The sequence below is a fragment of the Telopea speciosissima genome, chromosome 11 (assembly GCF_018873765.1).
Source record: "Telopea speciosissima isolate NSW1024214 ecotype Mountain lineage chromosome 11, Tspe_v1, whole genome shotgun sequence".
NCBI lineage: Eukaryota > Viridiplantae > Streptophyta > Magnoliopsida > Proteales > Proteaceae > Telopea > Telopea speciosissima.
Window position 1 is genome coordinate 1,942,254 of NC_057926.1, and position 18,942 is coordinate 1,961,195.

Consider the following 18,942-nt stretch of genomic DNA (forward strand, 5'->3'; position numbering starts at 1 on the left):
AAGAGTGGTCGTATTGGTAGTACAGTCACTGGTACTATACCTACTGTGAGGAATGATTATAGTAATACTTGTGTTCTTGGGGCTATAGATGGAAACCCTACTGCTGTGACATTTTACAACAAGAGTACTGCACATATGAGTGGACATGGTATGTCACTTGAAGAGGTTGGGATGTCTAGTAGATGTGTAGGTAGGGGAGGTGGGTTTGTTAACACAGCTACCACAAGTGCTACCAGTATTGAATTTGAAACAGTTGCTTCACCTAGCAAGATGCTTGACAATGAAGAGAATGAAGATCAGCTCAGTAGTGATTCCTCAAATGATGAATGGGAAGCTGGAGAGACGGATAAAATAAATGAGAGTCAAACTAGTAGTGAAGATGATGTTAGTGGTGAAGAGGTGGGGAAAGAGGTTAACAACAATAATGACATATCTGAATGTCAGTCTGAAGAAGGGGATAATGTTATTGATGGAGAAGGGGATGTGGACCAACATATCACATTTAAAGTTGGTCAAGAATTCAAGAATGTGAAACATTTCAGGGAGGTCCTACAGGATTATGAAGTTCAAGAGGGCTTCCATACTTTGAGATAAAGGAATGAGAAATCAAGAGTAGCTGCAATATGTGAGGGGAAAGGGTGTTCATGGAGGATCCATGCTTCATTAGAACCAAGGGATAGTATCACATTTGTGATCAAAGCACTTAATGACAGTCATACTTGTCAGAGAGGAGATAGCATCAGCAAGGTAACTTCAAAATGGATAGCAAAGAGACTTGCTTCTAATATGAGGGCAGACAAAGGAATGAGCAACAAGATAATGGGAAATGTGTTGAAAGAGAAGTATAATGTGGACAACCAATATACGAATGTATAGGGCAAGATGGAGAGCCTGATGGGAGTCATGCAAAGTCATTTAATAAGTTGAAAAAATATGGAGATATGATAATGGGAAAAAATTCTGGTAATTCATTTGCGATCCAATACCAGAATGCAAATAATTATGGAGAGATGGATGCATATGGGGTGGTTAGAGTAAATCCACAGTTTAAGCGTATGTTTATATGCTTTGATGCATGCATATAAGGATTTTTTAAGGGATGTAGGTCATTCATAGGCCTTGATGACTGTCATTTGAAAGGTGTATATGGTGGAATCTTAGTTTCTCCAGTTTCAATTGATGGAAACAAAGGGATATTTCCAATTGCATATGGAGTTGTAGAATTTGAAGGAAATGACAGCTGACTCTTCTTCCTCTACCATTTACGTGAGTCCATTGAGAGATGCATAGACAGATCCATTGGAGTAACGGCCCCTATTATACCACTCACATTTATGACAGACAAACAAAAGGTATAACTTTTTTCTTAAGTCAAAACTGAAAATCATGCTTTGCATTAATAAAAAATCTTATGGTTATGCATATGATGTCAATCAATATGTTTTACAGGGTCTTATTGAAGCTATTTCAACAATTTTCCCACAAGCAAACCATAGACACTGCAGCAGACATTTATACAATAATTTCAAGAAAGTATTTGGAGGTGGGCCTGCATTAAGGAGATATTTCTGGGATGCTAGCAAAACATACAATGTTTTCCAATTCCAAAGGGCTATGGATGGTATGAAAACAGAAAGGAATGATGCATATGATTGGTTGACGAAGACCCCAGTTAATATGTGGAGTCGACATACATTTGATCACAGAGCCAAGAGTGATCATATAACCAACAATATGACTGAGTCATTCAACCAGTGGGTTGGACCCTGCAGGGACAAGCCAGTCCTTACCTTAATCGATGAAATCAGATCTAAGTTGATGGGTAGGTTATAGAAAAGGTTTGCAAAGGCTTGTAATTTTGAAGATGTCATTACTCCAAGAATGAAGAAAAAACTTCATGGTTTCCAAAAAAATGTGTGGTATTATAGACCAACATATTGTGGAAGAGATAAGTATGAGGTACAGGATCAAAGTGCTAGGTATATGGTGGACATGGCAAATAACATATGTGAGTGTGGGATCTACATAGTAACTGGATTGCCATGTAAACATGTAGGAGCATGCATTCAATTTAATAGGGTACCTCTTCTACAATATTATGCTTCATACTACACAACAAAGAGGTATCTAATGGTTCATGAGGTAATGATTGATCCAATGTCTAATCTCAGTACTTTAGAAAAAAAATCCTTACCTCCTCCACCATTCAAGAGGTGAATTGGCAGATCAAATAAGTTAAGGAAGAGAGAACCAGATGAGGCACCTAAAGGAGACACTAAGAAGAGGGCTAGCACTGTAAGGTGCAGTAAATGCAACTCTCTTGAACATAATAGGAGGACATGCAAAGGACCTCCAGTTAATGAGAAGATGCCATCCTCATCTCAGAAGAAAGTACTTCTATTAACTGAATTTTATCATTCTCCTTTTAAGTTCTTGTACATAAATCTTTGGAATTTTAAATATTTGTTTTGTTGATGCAACTATAGAGGAAAGCAAGGAGTGATGAACCTGATGATATAACATCCTCTTAGAGGGTAACCAGGTCCTCACAGCAGTCTTTTATAACTGCAGTAATATGTAGACAAGCTAAGATTCAAGAAAAGATAGCAGCCAAGGCTATTAAAGAGAAGGCAAGGAGAGCCAGTAAAGCTACCAAATGACATGGAAGTTGGTATGTGTCTCATAGCTTCCCTAGCTTTAAGTATTGTAGGAGTTTGTTCTAAACTGACTTCATATGTTTTGAAAAGTTTTCTCAGTTTTAATGCATTTCAAATTATCATTCCCAGTTTCATCATCTTTGCCAAATAGACTGAAACAATGTGTTCTTTTGCCATGTACAGTTGAGTTGATGAGGAGCTGAAATGGAGTTGATGTTTAGGAGCTGAAGGCAAAACCTGTTTATGATCAAGTTTTGTTTTATGCATGAACAAGTTCTACTTTGATGGACCTTTTCAATTGATGAAAAATATTTAGTGATCTAATGTTTTGAGTTGGTTTTGAGTTGGATTTGGATCAACAATTTGAATTATGTTGTAACAGATATTGTTTTTAATTTGATGGATGGATCAATTTGGTTGTAATGTAATGGTTTGTTCAATTTTTATGACTGAAAATTGAAGCTTGCTTTTAGCAATGGAATGTGTGATACAGTGAGGTGAGAGGCTTTTTGTTGCAGTGATAGAAGAAGATCGGCACAGGTTGACTCAACACAGGCTTTCTGTTGAGTCAACCTCTAAAGAGATTGACTCATGCAGAAATGGGAAGCTATACTCATGCCTTGGTTTTTCTGATAATCCAATCGAATTAAACCTGGAGACAAATGCTAGGAGCCATGTGAAAGATAGAGAATGAAGAAGCAGTTTGAAGTTTAATTTCTTGCAATGGCAGTTGAGTGATAAAGATATCAGAACTGTTCATGTGCTAAGCAAATAAACAGGAATATATAAAGCTCCATCTGGATGGATGTAAAAGTTAAGATTTCTTAAGCTGAACAAAAAATGATGAAACTTTCTAACTAATACCAACAAATTGCAAAACTTTAAATTGTACTAAACCTGCGAAGCAAAATTTTCAGCTGAAACTCCCCTTCCCATACATTAGGTGAAATACCCTTCTCATACATTAGGTGCCCTTCCCACACACTCCATCATATCTTCACAACAATTACAACAAAGTTCAAGAGAAACAAAGCGACCATAATTTGACAAAACATCTTCATTACGACATTTGACTTTTTCATTTCAATCACTCTATTCTTTAAACCACATAATTCTTCCTCCTTCTGTTGCTCCCTCCTCTGTTGCTCTTCTACACTAATTTCACCCACATTATTTGATGGACCTGGAGCATTTGTGAGGCTAAATTGACCTGATTCAGTAATGGTACTACACCATTGGAAGAAGTTACATCCCCCCTTATTATTGTCTGCACAGTTATAATATAGCCTACTCGGGTTGTCTGTCGAGTTCAAGATCCTCAAAGCAGCTCTTTTCCTACAAAAACACAGCTTGTTCTCAAACTTAACGTAACATGAATTGCTCTCATTGATACTGGCAGAATTCATTTTACCTATAAAAATAACAAATTTTTATACAATATTAGCACTCCATACCACAAACAATCACACTCATTAATATTAGTCCCTTCCTTCCATCTTCTAAGAGATAGACTCATCAATCGCACTTCATTGATTTTGGGTAATTTTTAGCTCATTAGTCAGAAAGCAGGGAGCTTGGGCTGTTAGTCTTAAGTGTGTGAATTAGCAGAGCAGAGCATTTGGATGGGTAACTGTTGTGGGTTGATCCACCTGGAAGATATCCAAGAGCAGAGCAGAGCATTTGCATTAGGAGAGCAGAACAAATTATTTGTGTTAGTCTCAACCGACTGTTCCTACAAAGTCCAACTGAAACCACTATTCAACCTCAATAAACCACTACCACACTTCAAATCTCAGATACGATTGCATTGCACAACAGATTTTTGTTGGGATGAGTTGCAGGTCGCACCGAGTAGGTTGGAGTTGCAGGTCCAACAATGGTGGTCCAAGAATCGATCTGGGCGGAGGAGTTGCAGGTGGAAGATTAAACTCTCATGACTTCTAGAGCACTATTGCATCGGGTCGATTCTTCTGCTAGGGCACGATTGGGGAAGATTAAACTCTCATGACGCAGGTGGAAGATTAGAGGCAGAGTAGAGGCTGAGATTTGGGATTTTCCCCAAAATTTCAAACCCTAAAACTTCCGTCTAGGTTTCATTCACAACAGGAGGGGTATTTTTGTCAGTTCATCCAAAGGTTGTAACGTTGTTAGTCCTAGACTAATGACATGGGGGAATATGATAACTGTTAAGAACCTTAGGGGGGCACACAGAATTTTGCAAAATTGAGGAATTTTTCCATAATTACGTCAAACCTCAGGGGGGACTTGATTTTTCCATAATCAAGTCCTCTTTGATGCTAATATTAATAAAATATGCACAAATGCATTAAAATATTCACAAATCTCTAATATAATAATAAAATATTCATGACATACATGCGAGATGTTACATCTAGCACATCAAGGAAAGATTTATCATCTTGTGCACTTTATTTGTATCACAATATTACAAAAACTTCAATATCATGCATGGGTTCTCTTTCCTAAATACATGTACGTAGTAGTTCCTTCACATAGTCCATATGATATATACATGCACGTGTGGACAAAAATATGTGAGTGGTAAACATGCACGTGTGGACAAGAATATGTGTGTGTGTGTGAGAGAGAGAGAGAGAGAGAGAGAGAGAGAGAGAGAACGGAATGGGGAGGGAAATAGCAAATGATCAATATTTATGCATCCTTGCAGTTTATTCAACAAAGCCTACTAAAATATATTTATTGAATCAAGAATCAGCTTGATTCAATGTAACTAACACTTACGCACGTTTTTTTGTGCATATTTCCTTTTAAGTTTCAATTAAAATAAATTTATCATTACCATGTTTAGATTAAGAAAATAAGAACCAAATAATAAAGAAAAAAATTTATGGGAATAGCATGACCAGTATAAAACAAAAGGATAATAAAGAAAATTATGTAATAAGGGAAAATACCCGATTAATACGTGAATGCCATTTTTTTTTCATTGAAAATATACGCATAGATACTCTTCTATATATCATTAACATTCTCAAGATCAATGCACAACTTTTCCTTGAATCAACAAACAAAATTCTTGATAAATACATTTACAATTACAATACTAAAATAAATCAAGAAGATATTAATGTTTAAGAATTATAAAATTAAAAAAAAAAGAGTGTACAATCAAAATTAAACAAGTTAGATGGAGATCCAATTTTGTAAGCTATTGGATTCTCAGTATCTTGAAATACCAATTCCCATGACACTACTATTGAGGTTAAATGAAAATATAGATAAGAGACTTGATGGATTCGAACCACCATCTTCTTGAGGTATGGAGTCATTTCTCACACCTCAAGTACTCTGTCAATTAAGCTAAAGACCAATATTTAAATTATAAACGCCACGATGAAAGAAAGAGAAAGAAAACCTACTTGAAATATAATATTTCATACTGATAAAACCCATGCTCTTTTGCCAGTATGATGTTTCTATTAGGGGAAAAATGAAGGTACAGTTAATAGTAGTGAATTTAGTACCCTAATCCCATAAAGTGGTTCCAAAATTTGATTTATTGCAAATTTATGATTGAAATTAAATTAAAACCAAATTAAAACTTCAGTTACCATATCATCCTTTGATTGTGCTGGTCAATCCATATTGGAGTTTTTGAAATAAATGAATGAGAAGGAAATAATTACATAACTTCATTAATTTTAAAATATGCACTAAAGAAAAAGGTTTCTCTACTCACAATGGAAAATGTGGGAATTGAGAGTTTAGTGAAACAAAATTTAGTATATCATGTAGCTTTTTTTAATGTGGTTCGTATTGTTTGTACTTTGTATAAGTTTCAGAATACCCCCTTTTCTGATGTATAGCAATAAAAATTACATAGATATTGGATTGCTAACATAACCACTACCTATGCCATTTAATTTTAAATATGCACTTAAAAAGAGGTTCTTCTACTCTTCTATAGAACACATTTCCCTTTATTTTAAAGGAACCAAAATCTATCTTCTATAGATCCTTAACAATCAGAACAATATAACCAAAAGTTTCAGAAAAAACTAACACCATAGAAATTGTAAACACAACCTCACATTGATCTTTCACTACCCAGTGCCAAAAATTGAGACCCACAAAAGGTGTATCATAACAAAGTCCGTAATAAGTCATTTGGAGTTTGAAAGGTTCAATTGCTTAAAGCTGAGCACAACAGAGCATAAAGCAATTTCAGAAAGAAAAACGATGCTCAATCTTGCCAAAATTTTCTTTTTGTGAAGGGGGGGAGGGGAGACATTAAAGCAAGGAAGTTGTAAAGTCAAATACCTCAAGTAAATAACTCTGCATATGTTGCACCAAATATGACAACTTCTTAAATCTCACACCACACTTTCATGAAGTATCTGACCTTTTCTGTTCTCCTTTATTACAATCAACTATCTCCTCTTCAATCATATCTTAAACTGACAAAGAAAAAATAAGAGATGCTTTGAACTTTCCTTCTATTATCATCATTTCATGGAATTATTACTCTCTTAATCAAAGAGAAAAAAAATTAAAACCTACCAATTTCGTTGACCATCAAGCAAACAATTAAAACCTGCAAATGCATTAGAATGGAAATCGATAAAAAATGGATTAATATTAAAAAAAAAAAGAGCATAAAATTGTTTGTGTATGACTTGCAAATGAAGATGCAAGCGGTGGCGACTTATGGACTCTAGGTTTGATCAACAGAGCATTCAGAAGAGACCGATTCCCTAGCCCAAAACCATAAACCATACCATGATACAAGTTAGGGAGAGAGAATTAGTTTCACTAAAAGAAGTAATTTGTTTCGCTCTTACGTAAGTTCTAAAATCAGCACAGGGAATTCCTTCAGTAAAATAGAAAAATTTACTCTTGTGGATACAGTATTGTGACACGGATATGGGCCAAATTGTTCCACACACAAGTATGAATTCAAAATAATTCAGACGAGTCTTGCATGTTCTCTGTGTTATTCAATTTCTGATCTCATAAGTCACATGAGTCTTGCATGTTCTCTGTGTTATTCCATTTCTGATCTCATAAGTCACACAGGAACAATTTACCAGTTGGAGGATCACAAAATTGCAACAACTTTTTTGTAGCACTTCCTAAAGGATTCCTCTTATAACATCATAAATTTTTATAGCCTACATTTGTGTCAAAATGTTGGGTACATAGCCAGATCTATCTTTATATATTCTGCCAGATAATCTGCATTAAAATATCATTTTATAATAAGCTCATGATCTTAGAGTTCAAAGAGCATACAACTTGCCTCCACAAACACCCCCTACTGCCCCCAAAAGAAAAAGAGATTACATATCTTAAAGCCAAACATCAATTCAATTCCAGACAAAATTTTCAATCACTAATATATGATTCTGACTTACCCGTGTATAAAGTTTCTTCTTAGGATACAAGTATATGCATGTACGAATAGACATAAGTATTACTATTCTAGCAAAGTTCATGGACATCAATAGACTAACAATCCAAGTGCACACTTCATCTTTGATGTGCTTAATCATATCTATCATGGGTTACAGAGTTTAGCTCTACCAAATGCAAGGTTACAATTTTAATATTGTCCCATGAGGTGCATGAAAGGAAGCATAAGCACAACATGACAGCTTGAGAATGCAGTGAAGCATCATATGTTGTCAAACCCTCAGAGAATAAATATTTGATCAACACAAGGGCCTAGATACTTCTTAAAGAGAGAAGGTAAAACGTGTAACGTAAAGTACTTGTGTTCATTCAAAATCTTATAACATTAAAGGAAAAAAATCAGACCTATAAAATGTACTGGCTTACTTACAAGAGATTCTGCAGAATGAGGCCCTCTTGCTTTAGAATTTTAATTGTACTGGCTTCAAGACTGAATCCAAGGTCACTCCAACTACCATTTCTACAATCAATCAGACCTACAATATGAAAATATTGTACTGCTTAAAATGCATCATGTTACAGGCAAGGACATAAGAGAGAGTCGTAGACAACTAAACTCATCAATGACCTTGTAGACATGTTTTCCCTTTTAGTATTAAAATTAACACTGTAATAGACAGCTACAGATAAACCAAAATTTCCACAAATTGGGCTGATATAGCAAGAGCTCCAATACTCCTTTGCTGGATGCCTTCTTGAACATGAAAATATCCAAACTAAACAAGATCACCATTAGAATATATAACTCTGGGAAATCAAATATGTTTGTCACAAGAGTTTAAGAAGCAAAGTATGGGATGCAAAATGGATTCATAAACAGTCCGGCTATAAATTACCTTCCAACCTCCATGCACTACAGGAGAATTACTCTTCAGTGTTTGCATATAATCATTAACTTTGCAACAGAACATCCAAAAGTTAATCAGAAATATCAAAGGCAGTACTCTACTTTAATGCCATTGCATCTCCAACAGAGATACTTTATCTTGGCTACGAAATGTGCAATGGCTTCAGGCCTTGTTTTCTAAAAATCATTTACTTCCACTACAGTCTGCAGAAAAGAAGAAAAGTAAGATGTTAATTGCACTTTCAAAGAGTGCATCCATCACAAGTGGAAGCATGGCGTAGGCAAAACAAGGCAATATGGATCTTATACTGCTATTCCTAATAAAAGCCATATAGTTTGAAGGGTTTATTTTCAAACCAGAATTACAGAGAAGTCAAACCTAGCCTAAGCAATAAAATAAGAATGGGGGGTGAAGGCCGCCCAACCCTTCAAATAAGCATAAAGCATCCTCAAAAAGTCCAAGAAAAGAAACGCAAATTGTCCACTACTTTCTAAGGAACTACTGAACTGAAACTTGTAAACAAATTAAGTTACACAGTAAATTCTTTAATAAATGCGTAATTCAATAACTAATGAAAATAGACTTCTGAAACAATCATGTGAACCACATTAGTTATTTATTTGCTCCATTCCGACTAAGTGATGGCAAGTTTTAAAGGTTTTAAAAGGGAAAAAAGGGAGTTGCAATTAAGAACCATGACACCACCTAAACAAACAACCAGCACGCCTAATGTACTTCAGTATTTTCTTCACGTAATTCTTTTCATTTTCTCCAATTCCTAAGGCAAAACGTTTTCTATTCAAAATTTGAAATACAACTGCCGAAACATCTTTTGTAAAGTTAAATTGAATACCAAAAAAGTAAGAACCCAAATATTTTTCCTTTTTTTTTTTTTTGGGGGGGGGGAGTTTATTAAAGTGAATTCTATCAAGTAGCAACATTAGAGAAGGAACTCGGCAGGAGAAGAAGAAATCAAAGGGAATTCAAGTACAAAAATATACTTTAAATAAGAAAAGAAGAACTTGCAAACAAGAAGAACCCCTTTTTCTCAGTGCATCTCCTTCTTTGCTCTCTTGAAGCCTAGTATCAAAGAAGAACTTGCAAACAATTGAGTAGATATTAGAACATATGCACGTAGATACCAAATAAAATCCAAGAAGCGGTACCAATCATACTTGTCCCTTATACTGGTAGGATATGATTTTGGATTGTGTATCTATTTATTTGGAAACCCATACTTTTAGAACACCATAAAACATCCATCCCACACCCCTCCAAATCGTAGGCAACATTGAAGTCTCTTATTAGCCATAGTCATCGTAGAATTACAGAAGGTACGCAAGGGACAACACATCCATTGATGAGTTTAGTTGTATACGACTCTGTTTTATGTCCTTGCCTATAACATGATGCATTTTAGGTCATTGATGAGTTTAGGAACATAAGACAAATAGGTATAAGTCATTCACAGGATAAAAAATCTTTAAACATAAATTAACAAAGAAACTCGAACAGAAACTGAAAATCTGAATCCTCAGTGGGGGAGGGGGGATAAACACTAATCAATGAAGCTATTACAAGAAAAAATTTACAAAATAACTTGCCTCGAGGTTGAATTTACGGTGGGCTGCAGTTCAGCTAGGATATGACAACAAGTGTGCTAGGCAATTCCAACCAAAAAAGGGTATTTCCAAGTAGGTGCAGCGTAAGGCAAGCAATGGTTAACAAAAGCACCTCGGCTAGATCCTAATCTCTCAACATTGCTACCATATAGCATACAAGGGGCAACACTTCCAAGGAGACATAGCCAGATTACAACATGTTAGTATATGAAAGACCAACAATAATATGTGAAATGCAATGAAACCAACAGGATTGAAAACCTCTTAGCAACTCAGTAACTCGAAACCACTTAAAATGAAATACAAATACATTAACATTAAAGCCTCAGCCCTTCTAAACCTTGCAACATGAAAGAGTGACCCCAAGCAATAACAATAATGGGAAATATGTTAGTATCCTGACTTTAAATTTAAGGTCAAGAATCTAACCTCAAATTGAATATCAAGTGATACAATGGGTAACCATCAGCCAAGCTACTAATGAACAAGCTTGAGATCAATTTTAGTCCGGATGCCTTTTTCCACACCCCTCCAAATCCTAGGCAGCATTGAAGTCTCTTAGCCATGGTAATTATAGAAATTGCACAAGGTACGCAAGGGACAGCACAACCATTACTCCGAGAGAGAGAGAGAAACGTGTGAGGAAGGAGGTGAGAGAGACCATGTGAGACAGAGAGGAGAAGAGGAGAGAAAGAACGGGGTGTGTTTAAGAAAGAGAAGGGTATTGAAGAGTGATACATTTGAGAGAGAAACGGAAAGTGGATAAATTATAACATAAATGGTATTATATCAATTGGCCGTCCAAGTATGTCGAAAGGACGATTACTTTGGACATAACCTTAAAGTATACACATATTGTTTGCTACACAGACAAATAGAGGAAAAAATTAGAAATTTTTTTAGCAGAAGAATAGCAAGATAATTAGATTACATACTTTAAAACAAGATGAGCAAAGCAATGGGTAACAATGGAAATGAGCTCTTGGACGAGAGAATCACAATTCACACTCCTGAGAGAGAGAGAGAGAGAGAGAGAGATGTACCAGTCGCACCAAATAAGAAATATGAAGATGGTTTTCATTTCTCTGCAATACAAAATTGCAGATTTTAGGGCAGCACCATCCCAGAAGTTGTTTGTGCCTCCAAGAAAGGGATGTGAGAGAGTATTTCTAAAATAGAGAATAAATCACACACAGTGGTACCCTATTTTTGAAATTGTCTTTCCCCCCCGGAGGTTTCCCGTGACGATTATTACCCTCCAAGGCCTAGAGCCAGTGTATCTGTGGATGTAGCGTCAATGTGTACTGCCCGAATCCATTTACCGATAGTCAACTCCCCATGTCGGAGCCCGAACCCAAGCGTCCAAGCCCTCCAAGATCCCCTGGAAAGGCTAGCCCTGACTCAAACCCCTTGGAACCAGCTTGGCCCAGCACAGAACCTGGCCCAAACAGTCCATTTCATGCCTGTCGACACCGAAACTCAGGTCGACACTCAAAGACCCCGAGTCAACATCGACCCCACCTTTCATCGACACAGAGACATGCCCTTTGATTGTCGGGCAGAACCTTCCTATTTTCTAACCTACTTTGACATTCAGAAAATAACTATCGACAACCGAGCACTTCCCCTCGATGTCAAGTATTGTTCATCGACAATCACTCTATTTTGACCTCATCCCTCTTCGATGTTGACTCGGGCAATTTCACTATCGAATCTATGCAAATCTGAGAAGCCAAAACTTACCATGTTTAGCTCCGATTTCGATTCCTTTCGTGACCAAGCCTATTTTTAGCACCTTGGATGCATATAATGGCTTCCTTAGGCCCCAAGAAATATTTCCCAAGGCAATAAAACACATGCCCACCTCCTATTGGCTCTTACCTTAACCAAACACCCATCGTCGATGCAAAGACAGACCCTTTTGATGATCCGGATCGAACCTAGGTTCCCTACACGAATTTGGGAGTACACACACCTCTCTACATCTATAAATACACCCCCTCTCACGTTGATGAGGGTTACATGCACTTGGACATGAACATACCGATAATTTCCCAATTGCTCAATTGCCTTCCCCCACTCTCTTGCTATGAAGTCATAGCTTTGGCTCTTACTTGGCCTTAGTCTACTACTTCCCCTTTGCCTTTGAGTGCTACTACCCACTTGAGACTTCAAGATCAAAGCTTAGAGTCATCCATCCAGTGATTTCGGTGCTTGGACAATAAAGTGTCGCTTACAAGGAGACAAGAGAAGCCCCCTATAAGCAGCAAAACTTGGTCCACATACAAATCTCCTAAGTCATGAAGGAAAACCTCCACATTCTCTCTTTCGAGTTGTTTTCTAACTAGGTAGGTGACATTCCATTCTCAAGCTTATTTAATTTATGTTGTTCTTGTCGCTTAACTCATTTTGCATCTCCGAAGAAGTGTGATCCCATCTCTCTAGATGGTTATCACACCTCTTCTTCTTCCCCTTCTCTCTTTTTTTCATGTTGAGAACTCTTTGCACACATGCTTATCTCTATGATCCTCATCCCCCGTAATCTAAGACTCCCTCATGCAAACATCTCTATTCTTCTCTTCACATGCCATGCATATGTTTCATGTTTTACCTTTGATTGACATGCTTTTCCATGCATATGTATCTAATTATCATCTTTGCTTTCACATGGTTATCATCTTACCCTGCTTAGCTTAGTGTCAACCATGCTTAGGTTGTCTAGGTTTTGAGTCCTTTCTTTATTTTTTGATACTAACCCCTACCATGCAACCAAGCTTCCAGGTATGCTTCCTTACCTTTCTTTGTATTTTATTCACTTTACTTGCACTTTACATTCCCTCCCAAAAGCATGTTATGTTCCCACCTTACCTAGCAATAGAAAGACCAGCAAGTCTGGGTAGACTGGGGTGCCTAATACATTTCCTGGACTGTAACTTGACTCGTACCCAAACCAACGGACTGTTTGTTCCCAAAAGGGCAAAGCATGAGAGTCATTACATTTCAATCTTGGGTCCTAAACCCTCCTCTAGGTGGTGACTCCCTACATACGATTCACCTCTCTCTTCTCTCCCCAAAAGAGGGATGAGGTGGAGGACACGTGGTGATTCCCCCTCCATGTCATTGCCCTCATACACGGCATGTCATTTTTCTTCATCCCATGCTATTTTGGCAAGAATCTAGGGATTTGGTGAATCTCAGCTTGGGATTCAATTTTTATTTCCTATCCCATGACCTTAGTTCCCTCTAGACACATTTTAGGATCTAAAAGACACCCAAAAAGACCTTAGAAACCTTTCTTTGGGGGGCAAAATTGATTCCCTTCCATCCAAGGACGAGATTAACCCCTCTTCTTAAAGCAAGAAGATCCCACTGAAATAGATGGTAGGATTTTCTGTGGGCTTAATTAATTATGCCATACCTATTGGTGTGGGTCCACAATCATAAACCCTGTTTAGGAATAGTTTTAACGATATTGGGGGTATACTAGTCTTATCCATTGTGGGGGTGGATTGGATTAGGGTTTGTATTTATTATAAATACATAGTTGGGGTCTCTGTAGTCTCTTAGTCTCATTCTCTATTCTTCTCACAAGAAAGGGAGCCAAAGTGGGAGGAGAAGGCTGTGAAAGATTCGAGATACATCAGTTATTGTTCGAGGATGAATCAAGCTTTGGAGCTTTTCCTTGTTATTGTTCTTCGCCAACATACGTGGGTGACAGGTACACTTTATTTACCCGTTATTTTATTCAATTGTGTTCTAGATCTCTGTATGGAGATGGATTCGGGTTTGACAAGACCCAAGGTTATTCTAACAAGTGGTATCAGAGCCATCCATATGGACCTAGAATCGATTGTTTGTTTGTGTGAGCACTTGAATCGATTTTTAACGACGAAGAGTGAATTTTTTTTAAATTTTTCTGGGAGAACCCGTACTTGTTTTGGCCGCTGTCGGAATTTTTTACCAATGAAACCGAAAAAAATTTATACTGAGTTATAGGGCTCGACGAGATGAACGCTTTGGTGGGTGGATCACCACCATCGACGATTGGACGCGCCGCCACGCCCCTGCCAAAGCCGCGGGCAAGATCCACTCTCTAGCTGATTTAAAAAAATAAAAAAATAATTTTGACGTCATAGGGCTGACATCATCATGGTGTCAGCCACTATGACTTGCAGGTCACGTTTGACCCTGTCAGAGAAGGACCCGACCTAGGTCAAAGATACCCTGACCCGGTCAACTGGGACCAGGTCAAAGATTCCCGACCCGATCAAAGATTCTTTGATCCGGTCAAAGTAAAAAAAGACCCGAGATCCATTTTTTACCCTTTTTTTGCAAACAAACCTAGTTGGGTGAACCAGTGGGCTGGTTTGGTTGAACTAGATTGATTTGATTCGGTTTGTTCGGTCCGGTTCAGATTGAACCATTTGGTTCACTCTTAAGAAAACCAGAAACTTCAAGAGGCCCGAGTGGGTTCGTTTGGATTAATTTTGAGGTGCGCTTTTTTTTGGAACGTCTGCTTTTTCGTGCTCTTCGTTTTGATATGCAATTTGGCATATGTTGAAAAATTAGAGACCATAGTTTTGACATTATTTGTGTTTTTCTACAAACCTTAAATGCATGTTTAGGTCAATTATTACTTGTCAATGAGCATGGAACTATAGCCAAGCATTATGTGATACATGATAATCCTTAAGTGCATTAATTTTTACTGTAATCCCACACATATTAGCTGCAAAGTAGGATTACATGATATTATGGTATAGTTAGGCGGGACCCACCAAAGTGACATGCTTAATTCTATTATAATGCCCTGTAATTCAAGGTTTTATGATCAAAATTATCATGGCAACAAAGTAGATAATGTTAATCCAAATGTGACGTTGTCAAAGTTAAAGGTTAATGCACAAGAAATGGAGAGGCATGGCCTAGGGATTTCTTATCACCCAAAGGTGGATGAGATTTTCGAACGTTATTGCCCTCTCGCGGTATTTGCGGTAAGAGGACCAGTGCATTCCATCAACCCAAAGATTGAGAATGTAGTGCGGTTGAAACCCTTGTTTAGTTAGTTTTGTTACTGACAAAGTTTATTAGGTGTGGGTGTACCACATCAAAGTGTTTGTTGATTGATTGTTGTAATGGTTATTTATTTTCTTTAAATGTTATCACCAGGATGGTTTCCAACCTCAGTTTTTTGAATTCTATCCTTGTCCTCTCTGGGGAAAATTATAAGAAATGGCTTGAGGAGTTAAAACTAGTTTTGGGGCTTATGGATTTGACCTCTATTTGAGGGTGGATAAGCCGGCTGACCTTACTGCATCCAGTACTGCTAAAGATAAAACTAATTTCAAACAGTGGGAAGATGCGAACAGAAAAAGTTTGACACTAATTGAGCATTCCATACCTGAGGAAATGCATGGCAGCATAGGATCTCATACTCTTACAGAGGATTGTTTGGCGACTGTGAAGTCTATGTTTGAGGAAACCAAGAAGTCAGAGGCAGGAAATCTGATGACCAAGCTTACAGGAACAAAGTTTGAAGGGAATGATAGCGTGAGGGAACACGTACTAGGAATGGTAACAACAAGTAACAAGATCAGGGAATTGGACATCAAGTTTGACGATGATTTTTTGATTACCCTAGCTCTCAACTCTTTGCCGGAGGATTACAAGACTTTATATACTATATACAATGCATAAAGGAAAACATGGAGATTGAGTGGACTTATCAGTGTTGTAACACATGAGGAAGGAAGATTAAAAAAGAACACGGTAGAAAGCGCCAACCTAACTGAGAACAAGGGAGCGTCTGACAGTGGTTTTTATAAGTCTGGTAAGAGAAAGAATAGGCCTTTTGATAAGGACAACAAGAATGACATAGAGTGCTACTAGTGCAGAAAAAAGGGGTACATCAAAAGGGATTACAATGCTCGCAAGGCATGGCTGAAAAAGAAGTAGGGTACTGGAGCGTCTGGTCAGTGGGAGCTTAAACATTTATTTTGAACTATTTCCTATAGTTTGGACTATTTATTTTCTTTAGGTGATACATTGCTTGTTTTGGTTAATCAGTGGGAGCTCAGTGGGAGCATGTTTTATTTACTTAACTAGTATGTTAAAACTTGTTTTGTTAAGCATGGACATTTATTGGAATGTATTTTATTTTTATATTATTGTGTATGTGATTGTTTGACATGTCAAAGTTAGGCGATAATTGCCAAAGTTAGATGTTAACAAGGTTGTGGTGGTTTGCCTAATGTCGGTTAATATCAAAGAAATGATTTGTTAAGGGCGTGACAACAAGTTTGTGATCACATGGTGGTTGTCATGGTTTTATTTCTCAAAGCGATTTTGATTAACAGATGGACTTGTATTTGTGATTGACAGAAAGTTGTGCATCGTATATTGAGGTGTATCTTCTGTTGTTGTCCGATATGAGTAGATTTGTTGACTGAATCAAGGATTCAAAACTATTATTTTCGGTGTGACTCACTGGCCAAGCCAGTAGGAAAATGAGTATAATTAATGTAGCCCAAGTAGAAGATTGTTAGGATTTTTTGTGGACTTAATTAATTATGTCATACCTATTGGTGTGGGTCCATAGGCATAAACATTGTTTGGGAATAGTTTTAAGGATATTGGGGATATACTAGTCTTATCTATTGTGGGGGTGGATTGAATTAGGGTTCGTATTTATTATAAATACATGGTTGGAGTCCTTGCAGTCTCTTAGTCTAATTCTCTATTCTTCTCACAAGAAAGAGAGCCAAAGTGGGAGGAGAAGGCTGTGGAAGATCCAAACCGAGGGACATCAGTTATTGTTCGAGGACGAATCAAGCTTTGGAGCTTTTCCTTTTTATTGTTCTTCGCCAACATACGTGGGTGACAAGTACACTTTATTTACCTGTTATTTTATTCAATCGTGTTCTAGATCTCTGTATGGAGATGGATTCGAGTTTGACAAAACTCAAGGTTGTTCTAACAATAGAAGCTAAGAACCATTACCTTGCACGATTTTGGGACCCTAAGGCTATAAATAGGTGACCCTTTAGAAAACTAAGAAGTTTAGAGAGAGGGGAAACCTTAATTATGTCATAAACAACAGATTATAACCTAAATTGACTCCATTTAGGAGGAATCAAAGTCAATTGAAGTGAATTAAACCCTAAATATGATTTAGAATATAACTAACAAGAATTTACCAGATTCAACATTATATGCATTGATCATATTATCAAATTGACCAGAAAAAGGTCAAGGAAGAAACAATTGTAGCTAATCAGCCATGCATGCAAGATTTAAAGATGGAGCTTCAATTCAAACACTAACCCATAAATTAGGGTTCCTACCTGGTATGGAGTACAGTTGTAGCAGTAGGGCAGCAGCAGATCAGCAGAATCCCCCTCTAGGAAAACCCAATTCTTCTCTGTTCTTCTCTTCTTTCTCCATAGCTCAAATTCTGGTTTGAGATGAGATAAAATGAGCTTTCAACATAGAATTTCTATTTGTACTTCTCCATTGCTGGGTCTTGTTTGCCTGAACACCATTAATAATTAAATCACATTATTATCGTTCATCGGGCTGAGTGGTCCACCATCACAACTTTGTAAGGTGTACAAAGTACCGGACGGATCCCACAATGTGGGGAGACACAAGTTGGAAGACCTGCCATAAGGCACAAGGGTCCCACAACAGATTAATGTAATTTACTGTACAACACCACTGGATGATCATGGATCGTCTGGTGAGTGTTACAAAACTTAATCTGTAGCCTTTGCTTCTAGGGTTTTAACGACCACATTTATGGACCTAAAAGCTTACCTTATGGTCTTCAATAAGCATGGCCCGCATATCATTAGTGTCAGTGGAAGCTTCAGTGGGACCTACATAATATACAATAGTAAATCAGACCCGGTTCAAGTGCGGGTATGGCATTTTACGTTTCCAATGCCCATAATCGCCATCCTCCTCTCTGTTATTTACCATAGACACGCCTCTCCTTAAACCCCATCCTCTCTTCCAACATCTACCACCATCACCGGACTACCCCGCTCCTCTTTTTGTCATTGGTTAATCAGATGTAGGACTTGGGTGACGACAATAGCAGAGGTGATTCTCCATTTCTCTCTCTCATCTCTGGATATCAAAATGGATTCTAGCATCATGAAATGTACTAGGTTCTATCTTCATCAAAATGGGTGGATCACAAGGGCGGTGAGTGTATTCAAAGGCTTGGCCATCCTTCGGCTGTGGGATTCATCCGAGATTTTTTTCATCGCCTGTTCTACTGCAAGTCCGTGCTCTGTAATAATCCCCCTACCCTTTATTATTTTGGTAGGACCGACCTTTGTCGAAGGGTTATTCTGT